Source organism: Gorilla gorilla, chromosome 5 (genome assembly GCF_029281585.2).
Source record: "Gorilla gorilla gorilla isolate KB3781 chromosome 5, NHGRI_mGorGor1-v2.1_pri, whole genome shotgun sequence".
Lineage (NCBI taxonomy): Eukaryota > Metazoa > Chordata > Mammalia > Primates > Hominidae > Gorilla > Gorilla gorilla.
Window position 1 is genome coordinate 99,432,832 of NC_073229.2, and position 15,900 is coordinate 99,448,731.

Genomic DNA, 15,900 nt, shown 5'->3' on the forward strand with positions numbered 1-15,900 from the left:
ATTCAGAATGTCAACAAAACAGCTGCAACTTTTTTCTTTGCAATTACAGAGTGGTATTCAGTTAAGAGAACAACAATTATTTCGTATAAGCTGCATCGGAGACAACTGAAAAAGAAAAAACTACCATCCCCATATATAATTAATTTGTGCTGTGCACCAACAAGAACCTGCTTTAAATCCATGCCAATTTGCAACCTCCATACTGTCCCAGGCAAGGTTAGTGGCTATTGAAAATACTACCAGGACAGGACTATCTAAAGACACACTCTGTAGAGTGTTAACTATACAAAAAAAAAAGAGACTGTACAGTTTAAAAACAAATCTTACACAGCTTTACATTTCAATTTTTTTCTTTAAAAAGAGTGAGTTGTGTACAGGGAGGTTAAATGCTTTATAGACATGAAAAAAAACTGTGCTAGAACCAACTTATTCATCATCGTCATCTTCTTCATCTTCATCTTCTTCACCTTCTTCCTCCTCTTCATCCTCTTCATCTTCCTCCTCTTCCTTCTTTTTCTTGCTTTTTTCAGACTTGACAATTCCCTTTTTTGCTGCATCAGGCTTTCCTTTAGCTTGATATGCAGCAATATCCTTTTCTTATTTTTCCTTCAGCTTCGCAGCCTTCTTTTCATAAGGCTGCTTGTCATCTGCAACGGTGTTATTTCACACCTGTCCCAGTTTCTTCCAGCATCACCAATGGGCAGGCCAGGATGTTCTTTGATTTTTGGACGATACTCAGAGCAGAAAATGAAAAAGGCCGAAGGAGAGCTCTTGGGTGCACTGAAGTCCTTGAACTTCTTTTTTGTCTCCCCTTTAGGAGGGCTATAGATTTCATTTCTCTTTCATAATGGGCCTTGTCCGCCTTTGCCATATCTTCAAATTTTCCTTTCTCTTTAGCAGACATGGTCTTCCACCTCTCTGAGCACTTCTTAGAAAACTCTGAGGCCGGGCCCAGTGGCTCACGCCTGTAATCCCAGCACTTTGGGAGGCCGAGGCTGGCGGATCACAAGGTCAGGAGATCGAGACCATCCTGGCTAACACGGTGAAACCGTGTCTCTACTAAAAACACAAAAAAATTAGCCGGGCGTAGCGGCGGGCGCCTGTAGTCCCAGCTACTGCGGAGGCTGAGGCAGGATAATTATGTGAACCCGGGGGGCGGAGATTGCAGTGAGCTGAGATTGTGCCACTGCACTCCAGCCTGGGCAACAGAGCAAGACTCTGTCTCAAAAAAGAAAAGAAAAGAAAAGAAAACTCTGAGAAGTTGACTGAAGCACCTGGGTGCTTCTTCTTATGCTCCTCCTCCGGACAAGTTTGCACAAAGAATGCATATCATGACATTTTGCCTCTCAGCTTCTTAGGATCTCCATTGCCCATGTTTAGTTATTTTTCTTCAGCAAGGCAGAGTCGCCCAGTGCCCGTCCGGCTCTCATTTGCCCCGGTGCTGTCTCTATGGAGCTCAGTTACTGCAATGGCTGTCCCAACTTACAATTTTTTTAATGTCTGCCTACCTCTGTTAATGCAAATTCCATGAGGGTAGCTGCCATGTTTGTCTTGTTTGCCCCCTAGCGTAATGCCTGACACATAGGATGTGCTCAAGAAATATTGACTGAATGGATAAACAAGAGAAAGAATGAAGATATAAACTTGAATTAGAAACATAAATCTGTAGGCTGGGAGCGGTGGCTCAAGCCTGTAATCCCAGCACTTTGGGAGGCCGAGGCAGGCAAATCGCTTGAGTCCGGGAGTTAGAGACCAGCCTGGGCAACATGGCAAAACCCCATCTCTACAAAAAAAACAAAACAAAACAAAGCAAAAAAACAAAAATTAGCTGTGTGTGGTGGCATGTGCCTGTAATCCCAGCTACTCAGGAGGCTGAGGTGGGAGGATCACCTGAGCCCGGGAGGCAGAGGTTGCAGCGAGCCGAGATCACATCACTGCACTCCATCCCGGGCAAAAGAACAAGACCCTATCTCAAAAAAAAGAAAAAAAGAAAACAAATATAGATCCGGAAATTACCTAAATAGAGATGTATTAACTAAAGTTCTCCACGATGCTGAGTGAGTATACATTTTTGTTAAACAGATATTGCAGTTGTTATTATGCCAGCAATTTTATATTAATAGTGGTTATTAGATGAGTGTCTCTGTCTAATGAGCAATGGCCTCCCTTGAAGAATGTGTCCATTTTAATTGTCAGCCTATTAGAAAAGAAATGTGTCTCTCAACTGAGAAACCTCAAATGAGGGAGGGAGCCTTCTCTATATGGGCTGAGCAAGATATCCCTTACTATCTGTCTACCTGTAGCACTGGAGGCTGAACAACCTCTATTTAACCTATAAAACAGCTATGGGAGTATTAGAACAGGCTGAATTAAGGCTTTTTTTCTCTCATAGGTTTTTGTGTCACTAGTTTGTCTTAGTTCTTCTTCCTCCTCCTCCTTCTCCTCCTCTTCCTCTTCTACTTCCTCCTTCTCCCTCTCCTTCTTCTTCAAGATGGGATCTTACTATGTTGTTCAGGCTGGTCTCAAACTCCTGACCTCAAGCAATCCTCCCATCTTGGCCTCCCAAAGTGTTGGGATTACAATTGTGAGTCATTGTGCCCAGACTGTTGTAGTTTTTTTGTTTTTTTGTTTTGTTTTGTTTTTTTTAAAGGAAAGGGATTTTCACCCACAGTTGGATCAAAATCTAATGTGGAGCAGTACACCCTTGGGTCTATTGGGAAGAACAGTGGTAATTAAGGTGACGGAACTCCTAGGAGGAAAGAAAATCAGAGGGAAACATGTGGTCATTTTGTCAGCCATCCCACCCTACATAGAAATTTTCACAGTGCTAAAAAGCTTAGTAATTGTTAGATTTTTATTTCCATAATGGAGGTGATATTTCCTTAGACATAGAAATGAATGTGATCTCCAAAGTAGAACATATCTAAAGACAGAAAAAGGATAGGATGGAGAAAAAACTTTGGGAAATGTCCAAAAATGAGAGATAAAAAGAATTAGAAGGACCTATGGAAGGCCTGTGCAGAGAGAGAAGAGGAGAAACAGATACAGAGAAAGAGGGAGCCATGGAGAAACACAGGAGCACCCAGCGAAGAGGGTTTTGGGAAGGCAGGAACAGGCTTGTGTCTCACTTTATCCACCTCCCCAGTCGATTCAGCATTCCACTTGCAGATGTTTTTTTCTCTTCCCTCATATTTAGAAATCCTCATTTTACATTAAACAAGCATTCGGCATTCAGAAACATAGCATGTATCTATTCACAAAACATAATGCCTATGGCATATTACATCTCTTTTTTTTCAACAATTTCCTAATAGTTACAATTTCATTTTGCACTTCAAACAATTAATTTGCTCTACATTACTGGGCACCATTTCCGTGTAATTATGCTATTTAAGAAGGAGAATAAGAGATTTAAGTTTTGCTTGTGCCAACTAGTCTTACCACCTCCTCTCCATTCTCTTCTCCGCTCACCTTCCCATTCTTCAACTATGCCTTGATTCTAAATACATTAGCATGAAAAGGAAACAAACCAGAAGACTAAGACTAAAAAAATAAATTAGTACCCTGATTCCCATCAGCAGTCACAGGTAGAGCCCTAAGTATCCTAAAATCAAACTTTTTCTTGGCAAATTTTAAATTTCCTGCAAGCATTTAGTCCTCTTTAGAGAACAAAGACAAGGAAATGAATTAATAGATATTTTAAGTTGTTATTGCCTTTCTTAATAACTATTCTTAAATGCATTCTTAATTTCTTATTTCATACTGAATAAAATTATACTTTTTTTTGAGACAGAGTCTCAAAAGTGCAGTGGTGCCATCTTGGCTCACTGTAACCTCAGCCTCCCGGGTTAAAATGATTCTCCCACCTCAGCCTCCTGAGTAGCTGGGACTACAGGCATGTGCTACCACACCTGGCTAATTTTTGTATTTTCAGTAGAGACGGGGTTTTACCATCTCGGCCAGGCTGGTCTAAAACTCCTGACCTCAGATGATCCACCCACCTCGGCCTCCCAAAGTGCTGGGATTACAAGCATGAGCCACTATGGCCAGCCAAAATTATACTTTTTAACTTGCAAATTGATCACGTATCAGCATGTTCAGAAATTTAATTATTTTCAACTAGAAGACTTTAAAAGTGTGGGCCCAGAAGTTTTTCCTTTTTTATTTTTATTTTTTGCCATTTAGAAAACTCTTTATTAATGTGATTTTTTTTTACATTTAATTAAATAATGGCAATTGGATTAAAAACCCAGGTAAATGAGTGGCATAGTAGTTCCATTCTGAGCTCCAAATGTGAATTTAGAATTTAATAGCTCAACTTTATATTCCCAAATGTTCTATGATTGTTGATGGTGCATACATTTGTCAAGATTCATCAAATTATATAATTAAAATTGGTGAATTTTACTGTATGTAAATTATATCTCAATTAAAAACCAGAAAAAAATTAAAACCCTGGAAAGTGTTCCGAGATGTCAGATAAAGGGAGAAAGATTGTAAACAAATATTACTAGCGAGTGACTTAAAATATGATAGAAAACATAAAATTGGTTATTAATCTTAAGGCAGAAAGAGGTGGAAGCACAGGTGGGGAAGGTAAAGAGAAGGGAGCTGACATTTCAGGTGGTGTTAGAGGGGCTGACAAGAAAACTTTTTCTGGCGAGGTAATGTTTCAGGTCCTAGACAATCTCTAGTCCTAATATTATTTCAAGAGGCTCTTAAAAGCCCACCCTGCCAGAGCAATCAGTCAAGAAAAAGAAATAAGGAGCACGCAAACTGGTAGAAAGGAAGTGACATGGTTTGGCTCTGTGTCCCCACCCAAATCTCATCTCAAATTATAATCCCCATATGTCAAGAGACGGACCTGTTGGTAGGTGATTGGATAGGGGTGGTTCCCCCCAGGCTGTTCTCATAATAGTGAGGGAGTTTTCATGAGGCCTGATGGTTTTAAAAGTGGCAGTTTCCTCTGCACTCTCTTTCCTGCTGCCTTGTGAAGAAGGTACTTAACTTCTCTTTTGCCTTTCACCATGATTGTAAGTTTCCTGAGGCCTTCCCAGGCCTGCAGAACTGTGAGTAAATTAAACCTCTTTTATTTATAAATCACTCAGTCTTAGGTGGTGTCTTTGTAGCAGTGTGAAAATGGACTAATACAGGAAGTCAAACTGTCAATGTTTGCCAGTGATATGATCCTATACCTAGAAAATCCTTAAGACTCATCCAGAAAGCTTCTAGATCTGATTAATGAATTCAGTAAAGTCTCAGGATACAAAATCACTATACACAAATCAGTAGCACTGCTATACACCAACAATGACCAAACTGAGAATCAAATCAAGAACTCAATCCCTTTTACAACAGCTGCAAAAAAATAAAAATAAAATAAAGCACTTAGAAATATACCTAACCAAAAAAAAAAAAAAAAAAAAGGAAAGAAATATACCTAACCAAGGAGGTAAAAGATCTCTACAAGGAAAACTACAAAACACTGCTGAAAGAAATCACAGATGATACAAACAAATGGAAGCACATCCCATGCTCAGGGATGGGTAGAATCAATATTGTGAAAATAACCATACTGCCAAAGGCACTCTACAGATTCAATGCAATTCCCATCAAAATATCATCATCATTCTTCACAGAACTAGAAAAAACAATCCTAAAATTTATATGGAACCAAAAAAGAGCCCACATAGCCAAAGCAACACTAAGTGAAAAAAACAAATCTGGAGGCATCAATTACCTGATTTCAAACTATGCTAGAAGGCCATATTCACCAAAACAGCATGGTACTGGTATAAAAATAAGCATGTAGACCAATGGAACAGAATAGAGAACCCGGAAATAAAGCCAAGTACTTACAGCCAACTGATCTTCGACAAGGCGAACAAAAACATAAAGTGGGGAAAGGATACCCTATTCAACAGACGGTGCTGGGATAATTGGCAAGCCGCATGTAGAAGAATGAAACTGGATCCTCATCTCACCTTATACAAAAATCAACTCAAGATGGATCAAAGACTTAAATGTAAGACCTGAAACCATAAAATCTCTAGAAGATAACATTGGAAAAACTCTTCTAGACATTGGCTTAGGCAAAGAGTTTATAATCAAGAACCCAAAAGCAAATGCAACAAAAACAAAAATAAATAGATGGAACATAACTAAACTAAAAAGCTTCTGTACAGCAAAAGAAGTAATCAGACTGGGCACGGTGGTGCATGCCTATAATCCCAGTACTTTGGGAGGCCGAGGCCAAGGCAGGTGGATCAACTGAGGTCAGGAGTTCGAGACCAGCCTGGGCAATACGGTGAAGCCCTATCTCTACTAAAAATACAAAAATTATCTGGGTGTGGTGGCGCACACCTGTAGCCCCAGCTACTTGGGAGGCTGAGGCAGGAGAATTGCTTGAATCTGGGAGGTGGAGGCTGCAGTAAGCCGAGATTGCGCCACTGCACTCCAGCCTGGGAGACAGAGCGAGACTCTGTCTCAAAAAACAAAACAAAACAGCAGAGTAAACAGACAGCCCACAGAGTGGGAGAAAATATTTGCAAACTATGTATCTGACAAAGGACTAATATCCAGAATTTATAAGGAATGTAAATCAGCAAGAAAAAACAAATAATCCCATCAAAAAGTGGGCAAAGGACATGAATAGACAATTCTCAAAAGAAGATATACAAACAGCCAACAAACATTTGGAAAAAATGCTCAACACCACTACTTATCAGGAAAATGCAAAATCACAACCACAATGAGATACCATCTTGCTCCTGCAAGAATTACCCTAATTAAAAAATAAAAAAATAATAGATGTTGGCATGGATGTAGTGAAAAGGGATCACATCATGTGTAAACACTTTTTTACACTGCTGGTGGGAATGTAAACTACTACAACCACTATGGAAAACATTATGAAGCTTCCTTAAAGAACTAAAAGTAGAACCACCATTTGATCCAGCAATTCCACTATTGGGTATCTACCCAGGGGAAAAGAAGTCACTATATGAAAAAGACACTTGCACATGCATATTTTAGCAGTGTAACTCGCAACTGCAAAAATATGAAACCAGCCTGAATGCCCATCAACCAACGAGTGGATAAAGAAAAGGTGAGATATAGATAGACAGATGATAGATAGATAGATAGATAGATAGATAGATAGATAGATAGATAGATAGATAGACAGATAGATAGATAGATAGATGATACACACACACACATACACACACACACACACACACACAGACACACATCATGAAATACTACTCAGCCATAAAAAGGAACAAAATAATGGCATTCACAGCAACTTGGATGGAGTTGGAGACCATTATTCTAAGTGAAGTAATTCAGGAATAGAAAACCAAATATCACATGTTCTCACTTATAAGTGAGATCTAAGCTATGAGGCCGCAAAGGCATAAGAATGATACAATGGACTTTGGGGACTCAGGGAAGTGGGGTAGAGGGGTAAAAGATAAAAGACTACACATTGAGTTCAGCGTACACTGCTCGGATGATGGGTGCACCAAAATCTCAGAAATCACCACTAAAGAGCTATCCCTAAAGAACATATCCCTGAACAAAAAAACCACCTGTTCCCCAAAAACTATAAAATAAAATAAAGTTTAAATAAAGCCCACCCCAACTCCAATATTTGCTAATACCTAATTTTGACAACATATGAAATAAAAGGAAAGGTCTCCTAGGTAGGGTGAGAGCTTTATTATTTCATTTAATTTTCATTCCCTTTGAGCAAGGCAATACTATACCATTTTATAAATAAGGTAAATTATTATTTAACTTAAGAGAACATGACTAAGAAGAGGCAGGTTGGGATTTTGAATCAGATCTATTTGCACAAACACTGTGCTTTCATAACAATGCTATTGCTCAAATGGATATTGCCTGGACAGCTCAGGTTTGCCAGACTCTGTTTAGGTTTACTTCATCTTGCTTGATTCAGTTTATCTTAGAATTGTCAAGATGCCCCTTGGACTCTATTTTGTCACCCAGAATAACAGCTTATACCTAGCATTTTGTCAATGGCAAGATGACCCCAATTATTAATTAAATAGACAGGTCAATGCACAGAGCCTTTCAAAGCACTCTCCAGATCTCCCTCCTGCTGACATCAATCCATTCAGTAGCGTGGACATTGTCATTCAATTAACTGTGAGCCCACTGAGCTGTTCATTCTTTATCTCTTCTGAGCTCCCAATCTTCCCCATGAATCTGTTCCAACCACATCTTCCTCAAATCAGTCACCTATAACCGCTTCTTCCAGATGCTTAGGACTGAAATTTAGAGCCATCTTGAGTAACATCCCTGCATTCAATTCATCAGCAAATCTTGTCAACTCTGCTTTCAAAATATATCCTGAATCCAGTTACTTCTCACTTCCTCCATTGCTATCCTCCTGGCCCAAGCCACCATCATCTCTTATCTGGATTATTGCAAGAGCCACCTAATCTGACTCCCAACTTCCACTCCTGTCCACCCACAGTCTGTTCTCTTCCCAAAAGCCGGAATGATCCTAAAAGAGGGTAAATCAGATCATGTCACTCTGCTTGTAAAAGGAAGGAGAAACAGGAAAGTGAACACAGGAAGCAGGTAGGGCAGGATCAGTATTTTAAGGTTTTTTTGTGTGTGAATATATATATATAAGTATATATGCATATATATAAATATAAAATAAAAAGACAGGTCAATGCACAGAGACTTTCAAAACACTCTCCAGATCTCCCTCATATATATTTAAGAAACAGTTTGTTTTTCCTATATAAATATTAAGAGATATATATTAACGTTTCTTCTTAATTTAAAACTTTGTTTTTCCTTATTCTTTATAAATTAATAAATGAAAACACGCTACTATTGATAAATAAAGAGGTAACTATAGAATACCACCATTTTGAAATAATGGATGTAGGTAATGCTTATCAGTGTTTCTCAAAAAGAGACAGCCAGACATTATATACAAACCTCCACCCATGAAAGATTCTCTTAACAAAAAAACCCTGAACCTGAATCAAATCAAGCTCCTATAACTACTAATTACTAGTTTAAAGGAAAGATAGGAGCAAGGAACTGCTAAATGACCTCATGATGATGCAATCAGAAAAATCCAAAATGTAGGCAACTACATAGGATAAACAAACTAGTTTCTTCAATCAGTAAACTGCAAGATAAAATGGGAGCAGAAAGGGGAACCTATGGATTTTTTTAAAATTTAGAAGACATATCAACCAATTGTAACCTTTTGGATTCTTATTCAAACTGCTTTTTTAAATGAGATAATTGGAAAAATTATATTGTTGAGAAATAATTATTAAGTTTTAGGTTAGATAATGGATTATGGCAAGAGTCCTTTATTTTTAAGAGTCCTTATTTTTTAGAAGTACATATTGAAATATTTGTGAATGAAATTATGTATCTGAAATTTATATTAAAATAATTCAGGGGGGTGAAAAATAGATGAAACCAGACTGGTCATAAGTTAATTAATTGTTGAAGATTATTGATGGGTACATGGGTGTTCATTATACTGTTCTCTTTACTTTTGTAAATGTTTGAAATTTTCTGTAATAATGTTTTTGTTTGTTTGTTTTTCTGTTTCTTTTGAGACGGAGTCTCACTCTGTCACCCAGGCTGGAGTGCAGTGACATGATCTCACTGCAACTTCTGCCTCCTGGGTTCAAGCCATTCTCCTGCCTCAGCCTCCTGAGTAGCTGGGATTACAGGCATGCGCCACCACGCCTGGCTAATTTTTGTATTTTTAGTAGAGATGGGGTTTCACATGTTTGCCAGGCTGTTCTCAAACTCCTGGCCTCAAGTGAGCCACCCACCTCAGCCTCCCAAAGTACTGGGATTACAGGCATGAGCCACTGTGCCCAGCTAATAATAATAACGTTTTTTTAAAAAATCTCCTTCGTAATATTTAGCCCCCCCCTCACCTCCAGTCTCAGCTCCCTTGGCCTTTGGTTGTATTTTTACTTTCCTCACAGTGCCATGGAACTTTCACATCTGTCTGTGACTGTGGGTGATTCTCTTATTCCCTTCCATGTTTATATAATTTAGTTTGTTAGACTTTTACTTTTCTTCCTTATTGGAATCCATTTGATACTTAGTCAAACTTATGCCAGAGAAAGTATTCTCACTCTGTCCTATTCCACAGATACTTGTTAATTTATCTTTCTTCTTATGGTCTAAGGACAAACTGTTTGGGAGAAGGAAATGGAAAGTGAGAATTTTTTTAAAGCTTATCCTAATTATCCATTCTTGTGATAACCACCATCCTTGGAACACTTGTCAATCTGTGCTCCTAAATATTTAAGGGGACATCTGCCTATATTCATTCTTACCTCTCTTTCTTGGAATAAAGTGGCGTAAGATTTCAGGGCTCCTTTTGCCCAACATTCTTGACACTCCCACTTTTCAACCACATTTCCAAATTTATCAGCATTAGCTCCAGAGCATCAGTTATCTCTTTGACTCCTTAAGATTTTGTCACTTGTCCTCATCTTAATCCATCGGACCCCATTTTGCAACACAAATGTCACCAAAAAGTCATCCTAAGCTTGTTTCTTAGCCAGACCATGTTAATTTCCTTCTCAGAACACTATTTTTGCTTTTCTTCAACTCTCCCCTTGTGTACGCCTCTCTGTCTTCCAAGACAGAGGGCAGGTTAAAACTCATAAGGGCATGATAGTAATTAAAGATGAATGAACCTCAAAAGAGTCAAGCTTGCATGTAGTTTGAAGTCTTTAGTCACAATGTGTTTTTTCCCAACTAGAGTACAGTATAGAGCTAAGCACCTTGTTAAAATAATAGGGCATGATTTGACCAAATAACTCAGAAAGGGCATTACTTTTTAATTTTTTAAATTTTTAATCTTTAATTTTTGTGGGTACATAGTAGGTATATACACTTATGGGGTATATGGGATATTCTGATGCAGTCATACAATGTGTAGTAATCACATCAGGGTACATGAGGTATCCATGACCTCAAGCATATCCTTTGTGTTACCAATGATCCAATTATAGAATGTTACTTCTGAATAAATTACTTCAGTTCCTCAATATGGTGATTATTATTATAGTTATCCAGAATTAATCTAATGGCCCTAATATACTGTGCAGGGCTGGGATGAGAGAGAAGTGGATGAGGGTTGGGTTGTACAACTGCAGAGTCAGAGCCCGTCTTCACTTGAAATTTTGATATTTTCTTCATCGTGGATTTTTTGCATTAATTTTGATACTTTTTAAATAGTTCATTAAAATATAGTATATCTTGATTACTGAGTTTTTTGGCATCACCTTAAATTTTGCACCCAAGGTGAGAGCCTCACTTGCCTCACCCTAGTTCCAGCTCTGATTTCTGAGTGCCAGAGAATCATTTTTTATAAAGAGAGAAATGGTGAATCCTTCCCAATAGGACAAAAACTTTTGAGCTTTGTTTTTATTTTGTATTTCTTAGTAGTGAAGATGAGTTTACAAAAGCCCTCGTACACTTTTTTTCTCCTCTTGTCTTATAAAGACCAGCAACGTTTTGGAGCCTGTGATCTCAAATTTTTGACCCTAGCCCAGTGCAGGAAGGCCTATTTCACATAGTCCCACTCTAAAAAAGAACTTGGTGATAAAAAAAATTGAAAGAGAAGAGAAAAAATCTGTAGACCTGTTGCCAGCAGCTTTTGTGAACTGCTTTTTCTTCATAAGAGAAGATCCTGTAGTTATATTTATGATTTTAAGCTATAAAACTATTATACATCCTATAAATTTTTTAAAAATCCAGTAATTTAATTACATTTACTTTGCTAGTATAATTCAAGTAATTTAAATGGCAAACATACAAAGCTCAGGCAAATTATCATAAATGAAGTTTTATTTTTCATCAGATTTTGAGGGGGTTATGTATAATTCTGCTCTAGAATAGGAATATTGATGATAGGCCTTGGAACTAGTTGTTGAAAATTATAAACTAAGGACCTGCATTATGGACTCTCTGTGGGTTAGCCCAACAACCCACAACAAACTAAACTGATTGTGAAGTTTAATCCATAGTAATTTACCTTTAAAACCCATAGATGGCAAGAACTGAAAACCATGAAAAGTTCATGACTAATAACAAATTATACGTCTTGGAGATGATTACATTTCTTACTACCAGGTAAGCAGAAACTTGTAGGTATTTGCAAACTAGGTGGCAGCTAGACTATATTGTAAAACACTGATTTAGTCTTCAAGAAAATCTGGTAACATGCTAATTTAAATTTATAAATGCTATATATGTTGTAAAAAAAATTGCTCAATACGTAACTAGTAAATACCACTTAGTCACAATAAAAATTAAAGTCTAGGGAATTGTTAGTTGTTTGCTCATATGAGCCACAGAAATGGCTGGTATTTTCTGATAATTTGCTGACCATCCAGGAGGCCCATATTTGAGATTCACTGAGAGGGAACTCTCTGATTACACACTCTAGTATGAAGCTCCCTGACTCATATAGAATATAACCATGATTCATTAATTAACTCAATAATTCAACAAAGATGGGCAGAATGTCTCCTCCCCGTTGTCAGTGTATTAGGGGACAGGAATAAAAATATATATATTGCAAGGCTATGTTAAATGCCATTTATCCTTTAAATATAGGCTACTCAGGGACACCCAAGGATGGGGACATGGATGGAGGAAGTAGTTTTTCAGGGCTTTTGCAGTTGTCGGCCTTCCCAATACCCTTCTCCTGTTGTCAGGCGTATAACCCATGTGGCACATTTGTCAGAACTGGGAAGATCTCCTTCCTTTCTATGGAATCAGTGCCATGCTGCGACTCTATTTCAGCTCCCATTCCTTCACTGGTCAGGCACCCTTGTAAGCTACAACCTGCACGACTGCAGCGAATTGAAGGTTTATATCCTCTCACATTCCAAAATTTGTATATTAAAACCCTAACCCCCCATGTGCTGGTATTAGGAGTTGTGGCCTTTGATTGGTGATTAGGTCAGAAGGGTGGAACCCTCATGAATGGGATTACTACCTTTAGAAAAGGGATCCCAGAGGGCTCTCACACATGAGGATATAAGGAAAAGACAGAAGTCTGCAACCAGGAAGAGGACCCTCACCAGAACTTGACTGTGCTGGCACCCTGATCTCGAACTCCCAGCCTCCAGAGCTGTGAGAAAAAAAAATTTGTTGTTTATCAGCCACCCAGCCTATGGTACTTTGTTATAGCAGCCTGAATGAACCAAGACAGCAGTTCACAGTAGTCTCATGGGCTCTTCTTTCTCAACCTTAAGGTTTCTGTTCTTATGTCCTCTCCCCAAAGAGGACAACAATTTTCTATGTTTCAAAGTACTTTTCAAACACCCGCTCAGATTGGTCAGATGAAATACTTTTAAAACAAGAAAAAGCAGGTACTGTTCTTTCTTTTTGATAATGTGTATAATCAGCCAGGTGAATGAATTTACCTAATAATTTTCACTAGGAACAGGAAAAGCCATGAACCATACAAGTTTGTCACTTAAATGTGTGACCTTGGGCTCTCCCTTCCAGGTGGCCCCTTCACCTTCTCTCCCCAACTCAAAGAGGCCTTCCGTATCCCATTCTTAAGGAATGTGTTGCCCAGGTTCATCACACCTAATTATGGGATGCTATATTTAGGAAATGCATATTGCCACAGGAAATTCTCTCCCTTAGAAAATAAGTTAAATGGAAGGATTCCCTGGGGGAAGCAGGGAGGATATTAGAAGCAGGTAGGTTTTTCAGTCCCTGAATTCACAGTATGAGGGTCTCCCATGTGTGAGGGTCTCCTTCCACATACACCTCCCACAGTGTGAGGAGCCTTTCCCCCGTGGGAGGCACTTGTGGTCACACAGAACATAACAGGAGGAGCTGGCAGCATGAATGAGGTTTTCTGAGACTAGTCAAAGAAGTTGGAGACAATCCATAAAGGTACCATACACCTCATTTTACTCCACACACACATTTATACAGTGCTGGGCAAAGTCACGGTTTTAAGCTTATACAGTATGGGAGCTCACAACATAAAAGTATTTTACTGTAAAGCTCTTAATTAAGATACTGCTAATCTAATTTGTCTCTTGGGTAAATCCATTTTCACAAATAAAATTTGTTTAAAATAACTTAGACATAACTTAGGTAGCAAATTAATTTAAGTATATACATCACTTATTGGTGTGTTTTCATTTACTTACTCAGAAAAGTAAACCTCTCCCTTTTTACAATGGCAGTTGGATTTATTGCCGTGACATTTAAAGGTCTTTTAAAAAGTTTTAAATATAAGCTTATGTAAAATTTTGCTAAATTTGTTTTGAATTATTATGTTAACATTTATTTAATAATTATCTCACCCAGTTTTGGAAAAACTTTAAAACTAATTCAAAAAACTAAATGTTGAAACAATAAACAAAACTCCAAAACCTGAGACTTAATTTTGTATTGATCTCGACTATTGTTAATCTAGAAAAAAAACAAATGTGAGCATCCTTCTGTTGTGGAAAGGATACTTAATTTTACAAGTAAACAGAAGTTCATCCAGTCACATGGAATTAAGAATCCAGGAAGATCAATGTAGTGAACCCAAGATTTTCATCATAGTTGAACTCAAGATATTCATCACTTTAAACACAGAGACAAAACAGTATTAACAACCAATGTTACACAAATTAAATCTACACAAATGAAAACCATACCATCTGCCCCCATTTCAAATTTCTATAAAACGGGTCATGTGAATCTAAAATCACACTATAAAAATTTGGTTTTGGCCAAATGAAGTTCTTTTGTGGAAGACTCACAGATCTTTCAGCCCTACTGAGCACTAAATCAAGCTATTTATTTTTATACACTCTGCTGAATTTAGACAATGTTTTTTGGCATTTTGAAAAATTACTAAAGTTCAACTTTTTAACACAATTGTTTAACATAATCCAAACTTTACTCTCATTCCCACTTTGAAATCAAACCTCCTATTTACTTTATTATTCTTGTTATCACAGCCACACTGAGTGTTTCAGAACAAACACGGCTTTCTTTGGATCGCTATGCATTCTAATTCATTGCCAACTTTTACAAGCCTTTTCCACACATGCAAAGAGAGAGCTGCAGAAAATCCACATGACAACAACAACAATAACAACAAACCTTTGGGAAGAATATTTTACTTGAAATTAGTTGCTTGCTCATCAAGAAATCATACACTAGAAGATACATTTACAGCATATAGAAAGGCTGCCTGTTAAAAGCCTTCAGAACACATTAGTAGGACTGCTGGTAGTAAGACAAGAGACTTTTCAGTTCTGGTACAAACTCCCCAAGGTTTCTGTAGGATGAAATTACTTCCCCCACCATAGAAAACCAGGAGCACTCTTCATACCATAACAAGGTGCATCTTGGCCAGTTTCAATCAAGGATTCTGAGGCATCAAGGAAAGTCACAATAAGCTGGTAATTTTCAAGGCTTGTCACCATCCACACTCAGTAAAACCTGTAGCTGCAAACTGAAAGGTTGTCGAGTTCTTACAGCCCTTGTCAGATTAGTCAGGGCTCTACAAATGTCCAAACCCAGCTTCCAAGATGCTCTTTGCAGTAACACTTAGAAATGAGTTTACTGCCAAGTAAGCCTATTAACAAATGAAATGCGCATGGACAAGAGTAACTAACATTGCTTAAATCAAAACAGATCTTGACTTCCTTACCTTAATACTAGGAAGCATAGTAGCTTTGTTTTTGTTTTTGTTTTTTTATAAGGGGTACTGAAGTTTGTTCAACAGCAGCAGGCCTTGCTCAGCCCCCTACTCCACAGGGAATTAACCGTCACATTCCAGCCCTGTCATCAGAACAATGAAAGGTGAATGTTGTGCAAAACAGCTTGGGAACA

The 15,900-nt window shown here is 38.1% G+C and overlaps 1 protein-coding gene and 1 pseudogene across 1 annotated transcript in view; both read right to left on the minus strand.

The window, feature by feature from the left end:
* FILIP1 (filamin A interacting protein 1) overlaps positions 1-15,900 on the minus strand; it is a 137,212-nt gene that overhangs the window by 23,663 nt on the left and 97,649 nt on the right. The window lies entirely within an intron of this gene.
* LOC134758660 (high mobility group protein B1-like) lies at positions 368-11,232 on the minus strand (annotated as a pseudogene).